Here is a 13252-nt window from a genome sequence, read left to right as displayed (position 1 = left end):
AAGTTTGGGTGGTTTCTCCAGCCTGGGTTGTAAGTGTTGGAGTGTGGATCATATGATTGCCTTTGTTGGTTTCCCACATAGTTAACCTCATCCCAATCACCTCCTTCAATGCCTATTTCCCCTTGATCTTGTGTGTATATTGCAGCCACTTGCTTTGTTTCTAATTGCCTGGTGAGCTCTGCTAGTTGCTTAGCAAACACCTTGTTTTGGGCTAGAATTGTATCAACATGGTTCAGCTCCATGACTCCCTTAGTGTTGTGCCTTTCTGATGCATAGTAGTACTCATTCTCAGCCACTGTCTCGATCACTTCAATGGCTTCTTCCACGGTCTTTTTCTTGTTCAATGAACCTCCTGATGAATGGTCTACAGCCTTCCTTGATTCATAAGAGAGTCCATCATAGAAGATGTGCAATTGCACCCAATCATGGAACATGTTTGGTGGGCATTTCCTTGTCAAGTCCTTGAATCTCTCCCATGCCTCGTAGAGAGTTTCACCATCTTGTTGTCTAAAAGTTTGGACCTCAGATCGAAGCCTATTGACCTTTTGTGGAGGGTAGAAACGTGCCAGAAACTTGCCTTCCACCTCATCCCATGTGGTTAGACTCCCCCTTGGGAATGATTCCAGCCACTTAGCTGCCTTGTCCCTAAGTGAAAATGGGAACAAGAGCAGTTTATAGGCATCTTCCTGGACTCCATTGGACTTCACAGTGTCACAAATTCTCAGGAATTTTGTGAGATGTTGGTTTGGGTCTTCATTAGCACTTCCTCCAAAGGAACAATGATTTTCCACCAATGATATTAGCTGTGGCTTGAGCTCAAAATTGTTGGCCTGAATGGGTGGTTTCTGGATGCTACTACCACAATTCCCAGAGGTTGGGTTTATGTATGAACTAAGAACCCTCCTCTCGGGAATGGCATTGTTTCCATCAGCTCTCTCATGGTTGTGAACTTCTCTATCCATGTTGAGATCTAGAGCTTCCTCAAAATTGTCCTCAGATTCTCCTTCAGATTCCTCTTCTCCCACTACTCTCTTCCCTCTTGCTTCCCTTCTAAGTCTATGAAGGGTCCTTTCCGGTTCGGTATATGGAGGAGTTGATGTCTCTCCTCTCCTACCTGTCATACAAGAACACAGCTCAAACACAAACAAGTAAAATACTCTTGGTTAATGGAAGAGTATGGTTAGCTCAATTGAGGAATTAATTCAAACAGTTAGTGAGTCAGTGAGTTAGTTGCATGAATTTAAAGGCATAAAGAAGGAAAGCATGTAACCAAGTGCAGAAATTAAAATTCAACAAGTATTTAGAACAGAATTAACAAAGCAAGAGAAAATTGCTCAATCTAGTTAGCTTCCAATTTGAGAATTGTCAATCGAAAACCAATCCCCGGCAACGGCGCCATAAACTTGATGCGCATAAACGTGTTATGCTACGATTTAGGAAATTGCACGATCGGCAAAATTCCTTCCGGCAAGTGCACCGGTTATCGTCGTCAAGTAAAAACTCACAATAGAGTGAGGTCGAATCCCACAAGGATTGGTTGAGTGAGCAATTCGGATTAGAAGTGTGTTCTAGTTGAGCGGAATCAAGATTTGAGATGAGAATTGCGGAATGTGAAATTGGCGGGAAAAGTAAATGACAAGAAAATTAAATGGCTGAATCTTAAATTGCATGAATTAAAGAGCAGAATGTAAATTGCTGAAATTAAAAGGGAATGGGGATGATTGCAAGAATTGAATTGCAGAATGTAAAGAGAAAGTGGAAATCAGAAATGGGGAATTCATTGGGTTTAGGAGATATTGAAATCTCCGAATCAAAACATGTAAATCTCTTCCTCAACCAATGCATTCATTGAATTTTGCTTGGCAATCTTATATGATTGGATCCCAATTCCTTGGCTCACCAATGCTCTCTAAAAACAAACAAATTCCCAATCCCTTGGTTTAAATGTTCATAAGAAGAGATGATGCTTGATCACTGATTATACCACACAATTTCATGAACCACAATTTGGTAGGATTACATGTCACAATATCCATCCAAACCCCAATCCAATCCACTGTGAGAAAGCTTCTCTAGCATGAATCCTCCATTCCTTTCCCAAGGCTCCGAAGGATTCCAAGTATGAGTAATCTCTTTCCCAAGACAACTACTCAATGGAATTAGATCGAGAAGCTTTCTAACAAAATTCAAGAGAAAAGATTGAAGAAGAAGATAAACTATTATTGATTCATTGAATTACAATAGAGCTCCCTAACCCAATGAAAGGGGGTTTAGTGAATCATAGCTCTGAATTCAATTACAAAGAAAAAGAAACTAGCTAAAAAAATGAAAGTCCAATCCCCTCTAACTTAACTTCTATCCTATTTATACACTTTCTATATTGAGCTTCAGTTGTGCTTCTTGGGCTTTGAGGCCTCTCCTTGCTTTCCTTTTGCCCTGGGTTTATGATCCATAATCTTGATGAGGTTGTTGATCCAAATCCTGTAACATTTATTGAGCCAACTTAGTGATAATCAAATAATGGCACATGACTCAATAAATGAGATTTCAAACTCATCAATCCCTCAGGCCCAATCCCATAAACCATGATATTCAATTGGGTTTCATACCAAAGTAAGTTTAAGTTAATAATTGTGCTCAAAGACTAACTTAAATCACAATATTTTTGGCCCAGAAACCCTATTCAAGAGTGGCGTTTAAGTTGTAGTTTAAGCTTAAACTACAACTTAAACGCCAGACACTTCCAGTGAGGCCATTTGTAGAAGCACGTTTAAGCTTCAGTTAAGGTTAAACTGAAGCTTAAACGTGGAAATGGAAGAAGGTAGCCCTGGAGAGTCATGTAGTCGAACACGTTTAAGCTTCAGTTTAAGGTTAAACTGAAGCTTAAACGTGGAGATAGGAAGGGCAGCCCTGGAGGTCGAACACGTTTAACCTCCAGTTTGAGGTCAAACTGGAGGTTAAACGTGGAAAAGGGTGGAGGCATACTGGAAGTCGAACACGTTTAACCTCCAGTTTGAGGTCAAACTGGAGGTTAAACGTGGAAGCTTGGAATGGTGGCCCTGGAGGTGTCGAACACGTTTAACCTCCAGTTTGGGGTCAAACTGGAGGTTAAACGTGGAGATGGAGAGAGCAACCCTGGAGTGAAAAAACTATCGAACACGTTTAAGCTCCAGTTTGAGTCAAACTGGAGCTTAAACGTGGAATGGCCCCTGGTACTCTTCCTGGTTCTGGCGTTTAACCTCCAGTTTGAGGTCAAACTGGAGGTTAAACGTGGAACTCCTCCCTGGGTGGCATACTCATTCTGGCGTTTAACCTCCAGTTTGAGGTCAAACTGGAGGTTAAACGTGGAATGCTCCTTAAGTGAGGCTTTTCATTCTGGCGTTTAACCTCCAGTTTGAGGTCAAACTGGAGGTTAAACTTCAATCCCAGCATTTCTTATCCTTCATGATTTTGGCGTTTAAGCTCCAGTTTAGGCTTAAACTGGAACTTAAACTCCACATGTGATATTCAAGCTTCCTTTATTGATTTTGTTGCTTCCTTGCTTAGCCTCTTCTTCCCTGAAATCATCCAAACAATTGCATCAAAGTCTTGCAAAATTTCATGAGAAATCTTTCATTCATAGCATTTAAGTAATATAACTAAAACTCATGGAAATTGCATCAAAATCATATTGTTTGGATGGTTCATTACTTTGTTCTTCATTTAACCATTTTTGGTTACTTTAAGCTCAAGAAAATGCATAAAACAACTAAAACTAACAGAAACATGCTAGTGAAACTAGCCTATGATGCCTTGGCATCATATGCCATGAGCCGAAGGGCTATATTTATTGATAAATGGTTGGTTCTTGATTGGACCATGAGCCGGATGGCTGAGTTCTTGTCGGATACGGCAGAGCCATGTTGATAAATTGGCTAGTTCTGGATTGAACTGTGAGCCGGGTGGCTGAGTTATTGCCGAGTTACGGCAAAGCCATTATGGATTATGGCTGAGTATAAAGGCATATATGATAAATTAACGAATATGATAAATGAATAATGATGAAAAATGTTGAATGTAAGCATGCTTGTGTTTTCTCTCTGGTTGTAAGGGTGACAGGGCACCGATACCCTCTAATGGCGACAGGGCGCAGATACCCTCTAATGGCGACAGGGCGCAGATACCCTCTAATGGTGACAGGGCACATATTCCCTCTAATGATATTAATACGCAACAGAGAGACTGTGCCCGGGTTAGCTACCGGACATGTCGGGTTGGCTTGATAACCGACAGATGATATCATCAGCCATAGGGCAGGCATTCATCATTTGCATATGTTTGAATTGTTTGGGTTTGCCTATTTGTTTTGGATTTCTACATTATATATGCTAAGTTACCTGATTATGTGCTACTTGTTCTACTTGTACCCTAATTGTGTATTACTTGCCTGTATTGCTTGTGTTTGTACAACTGAGAGGCCCCTCATGTTGGTGTCGGTGGAGGTTGAGGGCTGTTCTTGATGAGATGAATTGATGATGCGATTGCATGATGATGGTGATCATTAGTTGAGATGATTTGAGCTCCCTGGGTAGACGCAGTGATGTGGTTTCACTAGTTCCAGGGAGGGCATGATATATTGATATAGAATTGCTGAGACAGCACGACTGATGATGGCTTTGTTTATGATTCTGAAATCTGATTCGTGGGAGAGTCAGCGAGTTGGGAGTCATATGAGATGTGATCTAGATTTAGTATTCCTTTACGACAGATGCCTATTTATAGATTAGTGAGAATCTAGGCTGGATACTTGGTGAAAAGGAGTTTAGGATGCTTGGTGAGTTTTTATTGCAGTGCATTGTATTTATTTGGCACTTTTACCGTACTGGGAACCCATGGGCCCGGGGTTTTCATTCCGTATATATCTCTTGTTTTTCAGATACAGGTCCAGGTGCTCAGAAGTGAGTTGTGGGTCGTCTGAGAGACGGCGAAGATCTTTATTTTCTCTACTTTGTGTTTGATTAGAATCTCTCCACCTATGTTTTGAAAAGATTATATTATGTATTGAACTTTTTTGGAACTTGCCTATAGAGGCTCTTATGTTTCCTTTGGGAGAGATTAGGATATACTGTTGTCATCTACTTTCATACTGTACCCTAGCCGGCCTAAACTTCGCGGGTCGCGACTAGTGGCTATTTACTTATGTTATATATATCTATCTGTTATCTATCTCTTAATCTCCTCTACGCCTTGTCCGTATATCGTTTTCGGCTTCACGGTTTATCTTTTGTTGTCGAAACGTGAGTGATACGTCTTCGCGATTTTATTTCTACTCTTTTCAGGCTTCTCGATTAATACTCTTTTCGAAATTACCTATATTTATATATTAAAAATCCACCTGAGAGTCATACCACCGTAATATTATTGACTTATGACTCGAGCATAAGGATTTGAATATTAAGGTGTTACAATTCTCATTATTTTCCTGTGCTGTAGTAGTATCTTGAGCAACAACGATATTCTCATTGTTCTCTTGTACTGTAACTGGATCTATAGTAGAATTCTCATTGTACTCTTGTACTATAACTGTGTCTTGAACAACAATAGATACAAAGACCTGATCATTGTCAGTTACAGAATCCTCATCAAAAGCAACATTTCTAATATTTCCTTCCCCCCCCCCAAACTCAACATCCTCAAGAAATCTCGCATTTCCCATTTCAAAATAGACCTTAATGCAGGATTGTAAAACTTGTACCCATGAGTGCTTAGCGTAACCAACAAAGCAGAAACTAATTGTCCTTGAGTCCAATTTTTTTTTATGCGGCCTATAAGGTCGCACCTCACCTGGACATCCCCAAATATGCAAATGCTTTATACTGGGCCTTTTCCCAGCCAAATTCCATATGGAGTTTTGTTAACTGCTTTGCTTGGCACCCTATTAAGGATTTACACTGCGGTCTTTAAGGCTTTTCTCCAGAGTGATTCAGGTAAGGAAGAATGACAAATCATACTTCTTACCATGTCCTTAAGAGTTCGGTTCCTTCGCTCTGCAACACCATTCATGCTAGGTTTGCCTGGCATGGTGTATTGCGGAACAATACCACACTCCTCTAGGAAAAGAGCAAAAGGCCCGGGATGTTGCTCACCTGAACCGTCATATCTTCTGTAGTATTCACCACCACGATCAAATTTGACAGGTTTAATTTTCTTTCCAAATTGAAGTTCAACTTTAGCTTTAAATGACATGAAAACATCCAAGGCTTGGGACTTTTCATGAATTAAATATAGATACCCGTAACGAGAATAATTATCTATGAACGTAATAAAGTACTGTTGTCCATTCCAAGAGACAGTAGGGATTGGGCCACATATATCGGTATGTATCAGTTCTAAGACATCTTTAGCTCTCTCGACACCTAATTTCCTTTCATTTGTTCTTTTTCCCTTTATGCACTAAATGCAGACTTCAAAGTCCGTAAAAATTAGGGGTCCAAGAATTTCATCCGACACGAGCCTCTGAATTCTCTGTTTAGAGATGTGACCTAGACGTTTGTGCCATAATGATGCCAAATTCTCATTTAGTTTTATTTTGTACCTGTTTGCAGTATTTCATTATTATAGGAATTCAAAACAAGGCTATATAGATTATCCACCAAATGACCAGAGCAAATATTATTCGAATTATAAAAGAGACCGACTTTATTATTTCTGAATGAACAAAAATAACCTGATTTGTCCAAACGAGAAACAGAAACCAAATTTCGTCTAAATGACGGTACATAAAATGTCTCTAATAAATCCAAGTAAAATCCACTCATGGAACATAATCTAAAGGTTCATATAGCTTCGACTGCAACTATATTGCCGTCTGCCACAAAGATGTATCTTTCAGTATCATTTGGCGGTCGGCTCCACAGGCAACCCTGCATAGTAATACTTACACAAGTAGTAGCAGCAGAATCTACCCACGAAGTATCAACAGGTGCATAACTTAAACTAGCCTCAGAACAAACGAAAGTAAGAATTATATCCTTCTTTACACGCCAAGTGGTATATTTGGTACAATCCTTCTTCATGTGTCCCCCCTTCTTATAGAAGAAACAGGTTAAAACTTGATCCTGTTTCTTAGCCTTTTCTTGCTGAGAAGGCATATCCGCAGTAGTATCACACTTTCTTTTATACTGAGAAGATGAAGTCATGAGAGCACTTTCAGTCTTATCTTGCTGTAGCCTCTCTTCTTCTTGCACACAGTGAGATATAAGCTCATTTAAGGACCAAGTGTCCTTCAGAGTGTTATAACTCACTTTGAATTGCCCAAAGTGTCCAGGAAGGGAAATCAAAATGAAATGCACGAGTAAATCTTCAGACAACTCTAACTTTAGTGCTTTCAATTTTGAAGAAAGATGAGACATTTTCATAATGTACTCCCTAATGTTCCCTTTACCTTTATACCTCATGGAGACAAGTTTGTTCAAAAGACTACTTGCCTCCGTCTTTTTATTCTTAGTTTGGCATCTTTATCCTCAGTAATTGAGCTCCGAAACGCCTCAGAAATTGAGCATTTCATGATCATAATGCTCATTCGATTGGATCTCTCCCACTTCTCTATTTTAACCTCGTTGAGATTTTTCGGAGTGGAAGTGGATTTCTCCTCTCAAAGAGCTATATCTAGATCCATACAACCGAGGACGATCTCCACGGTATCCTTCCAAACTTTAAAGTTTGAACCATTCAGCATAGGAATACTACTGATTTGTGCAGAAACATTGGTAGCTAAAGCCATAGTTTCTGGATTAGAACAAATAAACATGCAGTAAACATTTGTTAAATAATGGAAAAAAATCCATATTGAGATATCTAGAACAACATTAATTTTCAATTTTTGGATAGAAAAATTAACTATAAGTGATACTCTCATTGCAGTAATCAAATATTGTCAAAATTCCTGTCACACATGAAGCCTTTCTTTGGACCGACTTAATGCGCACATGGAGACTTAAACTTCGCAACCTATTTGTTACCGCATATATTTTCTATTAATTGGTCAAGCAATAACCTTCCTTTGGGTCGATTATTGATCGCATAATTAATAGAAAATAAATAAAAGTGTGCCATGCTTATTATTTTGCCAAACAATAAACTTCCTTTGGGCCGATTATTGTCCGCATAAATAATAACCATTACTTTATTCTTAATTAGCTACCCAAACATATATTTACCATCAATATGTGTACGTAATTCGGCCAAATATAGACCTTCCTTTGGGCTGACCAATATTTGCATGAATTACATATCATCATATTCCTAATGTTTTGAATAAATTAATTTTCACAAAAGAGACTACTTTGGCAGCATAATGTTCAATTAATTTATTCCAAAACCAAATCTTTATGATAGATGGGTATAATAATCCAAATTGTTATTAATTTCCTTATGTAACAATAAAAAAATACTTTATATAACAAAATTAAAATACTTAAATAGCATAGAATTATAGGACACAATATAAAATAACTATATAATATTATGTGACCTCCTTAGTTATATACATATTTAAATATGAAAATTGCTAATATTATTGTGAAACAAAATTAAATTCACAATATATCATAAAAAAATTAAATTTTCCATAAAATAAATATGTATAACACCAAAAAACAATAATAATAAAAAAAAAACTTAATCCTTAATATTCTTTAACTTTATACATATGCACGTATAGAAGTTATATATGTATAAAACTTAAATTCACATTAAATTCAAAGAGGTTAGTTTTCGATCAAAACCAAATTCAATATATTTAGCAACTTATTATCAATTGTTTTCTTTTTTATATAAAAAAAAAACGAATCCATGAACAAACAATAAAAAAATATCTATATCTTTATGAAAGCACTCAGAGTCCATGTATGCACATTAAACAAATAATAAACTGATCGGATCCATAAAATTAAGTTGATCCAAAAGGAGAGTAACCACGCAAATATATATTGATTCAATGAGATTAAAATTTAATATTTTCAATGATTCAATTATAAATGGCTCTGATACCACTTGTTAGAATAAATAATTTTATTAATTCAGATCATCCATATTAAATCACCAAAAATATATCATAATGCGGAAGCGTACTTTTACGCATAAGAGTCAGAAATTGATGGGAGAGTTTGAATCTTGTGATTCTTTCGATCTTCCTCAACCAAAGCCTTCTGTATTCCTAGGCGGCTGAATTGTGACTCTTCTGATGGGGAAAGAACAACAAAGTCAGCTTTGGTATATTGGGGACCGAAACCCTGAAAATCTATTTATATTTGAGCATGGCACCCATTAAACCCTAAAACTCAAATAAAATAGTATCTAAAGCCCAAAATATAATATATCTAAAATCCAAAAAGATAATTATCTAAAGGACAAAAGATAATATCTGGTTTTATTCTCATTTAATTCCAAATAAAAAATAATAATGACTTATTCAATTTAGCATTTATAACAATAAATGAGATCACCATTATATAAATCATTTAATTTAAAATAGTATAATTTATGATTACAATTAATATATATATTGCCCACAAACAAATTAAAAAATTAAAATAATTTCCTAACATATTACACACAAATGATAAGAAATTACAAGTCTTTAGAAATTGTTGGGAACGATTAATTACTATCTAAGAATACATAAAAATCGCACCATGCAATTTTAATTTTAAAAAATAGAAAGCGTACTATGAGATTTTTTTTTTTATTTTTTAAAAAATTTAAAATCACACCGTGTGATTTTTTTTTTTTATATTTTTTAAAAAATTATAAATTGCATCCGGCGATTAATATCAGTTTTAAAGTCACTCTATATTCTAGTAATATCCCAAAAAAGTCTAATATTTTTTTAAGAAATCCTTCATAAAAAAAAAATAGCCCCATATGTGTGTATGTTATAGGGATGACGCATGCAGATAGGTGTGTGTGAACGGTTTTATGGTTCCAAATAAACGGTTTGCAAATTGCAATTGCACTCACTCAACCTGTGAAATGTTTTGTCAGTTTGGTAGTTGTGAACACAACCGCAAATGTCTATTTTGTTAAATAAAATGTTTTCCGAGTTTTGCTAAATAAAGTGTACCATATCATCTTCCTTTTTTATTTCTTCTTTTCAAAAAGGTTAGGTACGTAGGTAGTTTGATAGTGATTATTATTTACTAAAATCAATGTATATTTCAGTTTCAGCAATAAATTCTCATATTTTATAAATAAAAATTTGAATAAAATATTATTTTAATCTTTAATATTTAGATTAGATTCTAATTTAGTTTGTAATGTTTCAAATATTTTATTTCTATCCTAAAAAAATTTAAAGAAGTTTAATATTATTACGCAATTAAATTTGACACGAATAGTTAATAAAGTGAGTTATATAGACGTTAATAATGTAATTGTTAAGTCATATCGATCTTTCTTCTGTATTAGAGAATGAAAAAGTCTAGGGGACCAGCAACTTTTGTGTTTTCTAGCCAGCACTTAACCATCAAAAGAAAAGTGAGTGATTTCTCACAATTGGATTTAATCTCACACCATTAAAAACACTATTGATTACCAATTGATGGTTACAAAATACTAAAGTTGCTGCCCCTAGCATTGCTCATAGAGAAATACAACCAAAGTTTTTTTGTAATTTTTTTTTTTTCGATCTCATTATTCTTATAAAAAAGTTTTAAATCCTAATAATCAATTATCAACACTCTATAATTAAAAGCAATATTTTTACGTTGGTGACCATTAATAGATTGATTTTATTTATGTATATAAATTAAATATTATTGTCTCTTTAATATGTTAATTGTTCATATCAAATTTAACGGTAGAACAATATTAAATTTGCTTAAAATTTTTTGAAATAAAAATAAAATGTTCAAAATTTTTTAAAACAAATAAAATATTTAAAATATTAGAAGTTAAATTAAAATTTGATCAAATATTAGAGATAAAAATAACACTTTATATAAAAAGATATTATCATCTGTAATAGCCATCAAATTATCAGCAAAAATCGAATTTGTGTTCTTATGGTACAAAGCGGTTGTTCATTACTAACTATGACAGTTACCTTACTTTAGCTACTAAGTGTACAAGCTAAGTACTCTGTATGAATTAAATTCAAAATATCAAAACACACCTACCCAATATCAAAATATTCTACGATGAACAAATGAAATGATAATCAAATAATAAATATCTAATATTTTATTCATAACAAGAATATATATTAATCAATATCTATGAAGCACGGACACTTTGTTTAATTGCCGTGTCGGCGTGTCAGACACATTTTGGACACGACGCACGGAGACACTCGTCCGACACGCGTGTCTCCCGTGTCCAAACGTGTCCTGTCCAAAAAAACAAAAAAACAAGCCGGACACGGCCCAGACACGGCCGGACACGGCCCAATGCCATTTTGGAACATCAATTTCACTTTCAGTCTTTCACCCTTCACTTTAACAAAAAGTTAAAAACCTAACCTTTCACCTCCATCCCTAAACCCGTCTCTGGCTCTGTGGCTCCAACCCACTCACCCTCTCCTCACCGCCAGTCTACCGCCACCTCCAGCCATCGCCGCCACCTCCAGCCATCGCCGCCACCTCCGGTCGTCACCGCCGTGTATGTTCATCATCTCTCTCCACACCCACTCACTCTTAATCTCAGCATCTTCTCTTCACTGCCGTCACTTCTTCTACGGTGCTTGTCATCGCCGTTCACTGCCGTTCGCTGCCGTTCACTCCCCGGTTCGCCACCTCTTCGTTGCCGTGTTCGCCACCTCCCCGGTCGCCACTTCTAACGTGACCGTTGCCCTGCTCTCGTGCTCTTCTGCATCCTCCATTTCAAGTAAGGGAGAATATTTATTTTTCCATCAATCAATTTTCTGGTTCTGTATTTCTATTTTTCTCTGGCCTCTGTGCTTCTCTTTGGTTCTGATTTGTTTTGTTATTTTTGTGCTTCCATTTGATTTTGGATTTCTATTTTGTTATGTGCATCTCCTTGGTTTGGTTTTGTTTTGTGCTTCTGGAATTAGATATTGTTAGAGACTTCTTTCATAATTTTTTACTGCTGCTATGAGAAGATTAGAAATTAGAAAGTAATAGAAAGACACAGAACTGATAGAAAAAAGACAAGAGGAAAAAAACTGGATTGATTGTACTTCATTGATATGATTTTGTTTTGTTTCTTCTCCAAACAATAATAATAAATGCTTTTGGCATGAAACCGCTTTATGATTAGAAGATTGGATTAGATGCTATATTCTCCAATGAGCATGTCATGTTTTAAAATACTTTCTAGCACAATGATGGAAGGTACAGAGTGTTCCAACCACTAGCAGCAAAAAGATATTTCTGTTGAAAAATTGATATCTTTGATTAAAAATGTTATTTGAATGCATAAACCTTAATCTTCAGTTCTCATCTTAGTGTATATACATAACTACAATGTGCACAGAGTGTAATGAAAGAAATAACCAATTATAACTACATTCCACGTGAGTGTCACATATTCCTGTTTCCAATAACATAATAAAACATATTCCTTTTTGTTCAAAATTGCATGGTTCATAATTAAAATTGGAATGCATTGTCACCAGTCACTATCTTCTGCTTCATTCCTTATGGCAGTATTCAGCACTTATGTATATGAAGTGGAATATGCAGTGACTTGTAAGATTCTTAGAAATCAATTTATTTTGAGTTTTAGTGTAAATGTCTAGACTCTAGATAGCAATTTGTCTGTACTATAATCTGTTTTATATGCATTTATGTATATGCCGTTATTATATATATCATGGTTCTAATGCTAATCCTGATTCATAGCATTAGGTTATGTTTCTCTTCTTAGTAATCATGTTCATATTGAAGGATTATTTGTTAAGGTTTTGTTGTGGTCATTGGTAATTCGCACCTTTTATAATATGTTTTTATTTGTTTCTTTTGTAGTAAACATTAAACAATAATAGCTGGGAATGAACTCAGCTTACTTACACAAATGTTTAGTATTATATAATAATTTTCTTTGGTTTTGTTTTCTCTTAATGCTTTTTTTGGTTCTGTTTTGCTCAAGAAATTGAATTATAAAAAAATAATTTTGTTTCTTAAATTATTGTAGGATTGTGAGAGATGAGTTCAGAGAGTGTTCAAAACAATTTTGAAGAAAGTATTGATAAGCCTTTATGGAAATTTGTAACAAAGAAAGATAAAATTGAAGGGAGCGGAAATCTTGAATTTCA

At 35.5% G+C, this 13252-nt stretch overlaps 1 non-coding gene across 1 annotated transcript; it reads left to right on the top strand.

Annotated features, from left to right (window-relative positions):
- The first annotated feature begins 432 nt into the window (after nucleotides 1-432).
- LOC112774599 (small nucleolar RNA R71) lies at nucleotides 433-536 on the top strand. The gene has a single exon (XR_003189079.1). It is a non-coding gene; the product is annotated as a small nucleolar RNA R71 (small nucleolar RNA).
- Nucleotides 537-13252: the final 12716 nt, after the last annotated feature.

The sequence above is a fragment of the Arachis hypogaea genome, chromosome 18 (genome assembly GCF_003086295.3).
Source record: "Arachis hypogaea cultivar Tifrunner chromosome 18, arahy.Tifrunner.gnm2.J5K5, whole genome shotgun sequence".
NCBI lineage: Eukaryota > Viridiplantae > Streptophyta > Magnoliopsida > Fabales > Fabaceae > Arachis > Arachis hypogaea.
Note: the sequence above shows the minus strand (reverse complement) of the source record. Positions and strands in the feature narration are given on the sequence as shown.